Source organism: Poeciliopsis prolifica, unplaced genomic scaffold, assembly GCF_027474105.1.
Source record: "Poeciliopsis prolifica strain line A6 unplaced genomic scaffold, Auburn_PproV2 SCAFFOLD069, whole genome shotgun sequence".
Taxonomy (NCBI): Eukaryota; Metazoa; Chordata; class Actinopteri; order Cyprinodontiformes; family Poeciliidae; genus Poeciliopsis; species Poeciliopsis prolifica.
This window is the reverse complement of record NW_026562444.1, coordinates 1,613,533-1,619,125: the sequence shown is the minus strand read 5'-3', so window position 1 is coordinate 1,619,125 and position 5,593 is coordinate 1,613,533. Positions and strand designations below refer to the sequence as shown.

Genomic DNA, 5,593 nt, shown 5'->3' with positions numbered 1-5,593 from the left:
AGACAAGAGTAAAATTTTGAGCATCTGTTTTTTCATATATTTGCAAACATTTTCCAAGTCATCAGTATAAATAAAAATAAAAAATAAAAAAACGTAACATTTCTGTAAATGATTCATTTGGTTCCAATTACCTTTTTGTTCATTGTTTGCTCTGATCGCACCGTTGCCAATAAAGGTTGGTGAATTGAAGTACCGGTAGGCACTTTACACATCCACTGAAGAAAATAGTTCCAAAACATATTTGAATAAGGAGGACAACGAAATGTATTTATTTACATTGAGAACTTTTGCTACATCGGTTTTACATTTGTTAAACCGATGTAGCACTCTCAAAAATTAATCTTGTGTTTCTTGGAAAACGTAAAATGACCCGCGGATGGATATGCGGTTTCAAAATCAAGCCTGTTCTCTTTCATCAGTCCGTTGGCGCGGAGTCTGCCTGTTGGCTGATCTACGAAAGAATCTGTAAGTACATTTCTTCTGTTTTACCTAGTACCAAATTTTAGGGGGAGATTTTAAATCGCTTGTTAAAAAAATTGTTGCTCGTAACAAATCGGACGACAGTATCCCAAAAGAGACTTAATTGTTATTGTTATTTTTGCTTTTTTTTAGGGTGATACTTTTTCTGATATTGCTAACACACACAGCTACACAGCAGATTTTAGTGCAGACCGATTTCAAACGCAGCGTTGTGGGCCAAACCAGGAGCAGCAGAATCTTCAGTCTACGCTAGATTGACTGCTAGATGGTTGCATACACCGGTAGTCACTCTGGCCTCTCCTGTTGTGAACAGTTTTCTGAGAACGTTTCTGTGTCTACTAGAAGTCACCTGGTCTCTGTGTTTGTTCGATCCTAGGGGTTTTGTCGCCTCATTCGAGAACTCACCAGTGAATACCTGCCTGCTCGCTCCGCCGATTCCACTGCCTCCACTCCACCCTTCGAGCTTCCAGCTCTCTTCCATTCCCACCTCGCATTTACCTTCGGAACCGCTGCACACCCTCTCTCAGGAACCTGGCATCTCACACCCACGCCTCGAAAGACCCGCACCGAAGTAAGCCTGTTCCTTTCCCCTCCGATCACTCATTCTAAGCCCGTCATAACTAAGTTCTCGTTTCAGGCCAACCTGGTCGAGTGGTCCTCACCCTTCCGCTGATGTCCGGGAAATAGATTTTATTTTGTCCTGTTGTAAATAAATCACTCACTCATCCCTATCCAACGTGTGGTTACTGCATGTGGGTCCGTAAATTGAAACCCATCATGTCAATCAGTGGCCAAGCCTGAAACAAATATTGAAAGATGAAGAAATTCTTTTTGATATTTTTGCAATATTTAGCTAGCAGTTATGTGAAATGTACTTATATTTAATTGTAGCTCTAATTTTTTTATATGTACAATGTTTTAGGCTTTATTAGTTACATTTATAGTGATTTTCTAAACTTCTCTTAAGAGTAATACTACTGTCTTAGTCCTGTCACGTTAACAAAGAAATTAGGATAATTGCAAAACTGTTCAGTGTTACAATATAAGGCTTCAGTAGTTAATCCATACAAAGGCTGTTTTGCCTTAATTTTTTTATTTTTTTGAAAAGTCTAAATGTTATATTGCACTAATAAAAGATATATTTTTGCAGGCTTCAAGAGGATCAGCGTGTGAAGATCACTTTATAATGATTTGAAAAAGGTAGATTAATATGTTAGTAAAATTAAGCACATAAGAGTGATATAATAACAAACTGATGAACAAAAACAAAATGTTGTCCTGTTATTGTCATTGTACTTAAGGTTGCCATGGCTACAGAAATTGGAGGAGAGTCCTTAGATGACACAATACAACCAGCTGTGCGATTCCTCATGTCCCATGAACTGGAAGTCCAGTTCAACCTTTTTGGCCAACATTGGAAACAAGCTCTTGGACCTGCGTCTCTTTGATGTTTTGTATGGTAAATATCAGTTTTTATTGTCAGAGTAAATTTTTTTTTTCACTTTTCTTTCTTAAACATATGTTAATTTATTTTGGTTGTTTTATGCTTTTGTTTGTTATTTTTAGTAATGTTTTTAGGTTAAAAATTGAGTCTTCAATTTTTGGTTTTATTTGAACAGTATTCTTTCACTGTTGTTAAGAACTTAAAAATTTGAAGGTAATATTGTTTGCATTTCAAACAATATTAAAATAACCACAAAACCACGATAGAACCTAGTAGTTGATTTATATAGATGGTATATTTTAAATTTACAGTAAGAATATAGTTTCTGTACATAATAATGATGACTCAAGAGTCCTTTTGATTATGGCATATCTCTGCAAGCATTTTTGCCCCATGAAGGGAGATGCAAATCTCATGAATGTTTACATTGTGCTAAAATGAACACTAATACAATTTCTACCTTTGCTTGTTATTTCAGGGGACTTAAAAGAAATTATCCATCTACAGAATCACACAAGCATACAGCAAAGACTCTCGAAGTGGTTTACTGGAGCCCGAGTGGAAGTGGAAATAGACTAGAGAGACTGCCAGTTCAAACTCAGGTTGGGGAGGTCTTTCAAGATGGACAGTTTCAGTAAAGTATAGAGATTTCAAATTTAAGCATGCATATGGCATGTAGGTTATTTTTAAAAATGTTTAACAAAAATGTATTGTGAAAGATCTATATAGGTGTGTATATTCACATTGTGTGTATCAATGTGAATATACGTGTATAAAGTTATATAGATAGTATTTAGATGTATACATTTATAGACCTGTAGGAAAATATGTAGGTGTCTTTATTGTGTGCATCTATAGATATATATTTATAGATCTGTTTATAAGTTTGTTATAGTAAACTAGCTTCTGTTATTTTCAAAGATGTCGTGAATAATTGCAGATTTCTTTTTGTGGCACCATTCCCTGAGTATTAATGAAGTTCTAATAATTGCTGTAGTGAGGTAAAAAATAACTCCTGACAATATTTTAAATTACTAAATAAAAGCCTTGAGCAAAATAAATTTTTCATCTCTTTTTATTTTTTATTTGAACACGTTTTAAGCTAGACTTTGGATTGTTGATCAAGATTGCATATCTATGAATGTAATTCACATCCAGGTTAGATGAGAATTGTTCCTACAGGATTAAGGCATCTGGGTCCCACTGAAAGCCCAATCAACCTGGGCAAACCCATGTGGGGCCACCATGGAAACCGTGGACAAACCCTTTTGGGACCCATATTGCCTGCCCACTTATATCCCATATGGGGCCCACCTAGGTATGCTGGCTGGGTCTGATTGTTATGATGATGATACTAAGATAATTATATTCAAATTAAGGCAAACATTTTTAGAAACCAGTGAAGTACATGGTAAAAACAGCAGCAATGATCTGTGTGGACGTCATAAAATCCCTAAAAGTCCAACTTTGACAAGAATTGTTGTTTTTAGAAATCTGAAAATCACATTTGCCATAAGTTAAAATGAACATAAAATAAAGTTCAGTTCTGCTTCTTGCTGCTTCACTAGAATCTGCAGCAATGTTGCAACAAATCAAAATGTTCAGATTGCAAATATTAGTCAGGAGGGACAATAAGATCGCAGCCTGACAGGAAGTGAACCAGGAAGCCAAACTGGACAGCATGGCTGGAGCAGATCCTGAGCAGCTGCCATTTACAATGGCTCCCCACCAAACAGCCAGTGTTACAGTCACTCAGGTCAGACAAACGATAAAGGAACAAGTAGGTCGTTAAATTTAAAAGCTTTGAGGCAGTGATGTGTAACGTGACCTGCTCAGTGAGTCTGGTTCTTTATATCAAATAAAAAGTTGTTCAAACATCATTTCAAAGTCCTGGAGCTGAAAATTCGCCTCTTATTTGCTAAAACATTTAGTATCGACTCATTTGTTAAACCAGTGCTCTAACAAGACCCTCAGTATTCTGCAGTTTAGCTCAGCATGCTGAAAAGTTACCATAAAATTACGACTTTATTGTTGTCCAACTTTATTCATAATAAAAAATGGCAGATGAAAACCTCAGAGCCTGAAAATAGACGGAACCTCTTTTTGTTGTGAATGCAAAATGTTTCATCTCTTCTCATCTGACAGGCTGGAATATAAACAATATTGGTTCAAAATTTTCCACAAATTGAAATGAATGTAGTGAAAAACTAAACTGAAGAAGCTGAGCAGAAACCAATTACTGTTGCTAAAAGTTTTACTGTCACAGTGAATCATTTGCACTCAACTGAGTAGTCTGATTAAATGTTACTGATTCACTTAATGAACCAGCCAGTACAATGTACAGATAAATTATTAAATATGCACAGATTCAAAATAGCATTTCAGTTCTGGGGAGGGAAGGACAGTGAGGGATATGAATAATTATGATCCCAAGGAGGGATGGCAGAAAATAATTGAGAAACACTGGATTATTGTGACAAAGGAAATACCAGAGCACAAATTCATTTTTCCAAGTTTTAGTTCTTTCTAGATTTAGCAGAGAAGAAGAAGAAAAGGAGGAGAAAAAGGGAGGAGCTGAATGACTTTAGAGACACTTCCTCATTTAATGCAGAGCAGCACAAAACCACCAACATCAACTCTCTTCAACATGGACTATGAGCTTTTTTTGGTCTTTACCTTGCTAACAGGTCAGCTTGCTGTTTGGTCAGGAATATGTTTATGACAAATCATAATAGAAAAAAAAAAACGATGAAAAACTAACATTTTTTCTTTGTTCAGGTGTCATCTGTCAACATGTTACTCCAACGACAGATCAGAAGTCTGGAGCAGCAGACAGCTCTGTTTCTCTATCCTGCAATTACAGTAAAGGTGCAGCAGATTATTTCTTCTGGTATCGACAACATCCAGGGAAACCGCCAGAGTTCCTGACATTTAATACGGAAGTTGAAGAAACGCAGAAAGAATCTCAGTCCAGACTCTCTGGTAGAGTACGAAAAAAGGAAACCCAGATGGATCTGCTGATCTCCTCTGCTGCAGTGACAGACTCTGCTGTGTACTACTGCGCTGTGAGGCCCACAGTGACAGGAAACACCAGAACCCTGAACAAAAACCTGCAGTACTGCACAGCAGCCACTAGAGGGCCTCACTCTGTTAACCCACTAAAACCTGCAGTACTGCACAGCAGCCACTAGAGGGCCTCACTCTCTGTTAACCCACTAAAACCTGCAGTACTGCACAGCAGCCACTAGAGGGCCTCACTCCCTGTTAAGCCACTAAAACCTGCAGTACTGCACAGCAGCCACTAGAGGGCCTCACTCCCTGTTAAACCACTAAAACCTGCAGTACTGCACAGCAGCCACTAGAGGGCCTCACTCCCACTGGTTGTTGAGTCGTTGGACTGAAGACAAAGACAACAGAGACATGAAGCAGCAAAGATCAGAGACGGAGCTGCTGAGGAAGCAGAAACTCTCTGATTGGTTGAGTTGTAGTGGCCCCGCCCACTGACCTTCAGCTCCTCCATCATTTGTTTCCTTCATTGTTGATCTGCTGTGTGGCTCTCAGGACTCCAGACATGTTGCTCTCCCTCCTGTTGCTTCTGTCTCTCAGTAGAGGTCAGTTTAAGGTCAGGGATTCTGGTTCAGTCCAGCAGGAGACAACATGTGGGTCTGC

At 38.2% G+C, this 5,593-nt stretch overlaps 1 long non-coding RNA gene across 1 annotated transcript; it reads left to right on the top strand.

Annotated features, from left to right (window-relative positions):
- Positions 1–415: 415 nt before the first annotated feature.
- LOC129351778 (uncharacterized) lies at positions 416–2,560 on the top strand. Its single transcript, XR_008604773.1, has 5 exons — positions 416–465; positions 857–1,051; positions 1,631–1,680; positions 1,782–1,939; positions 2,403–2,560. It is a non-coding gene; the product is annotated as an uncharacterized LOC129351778 (long non-coding RNA).
- Positions 2,561–5,593: the final 3,033 nt, after the last annotated feature.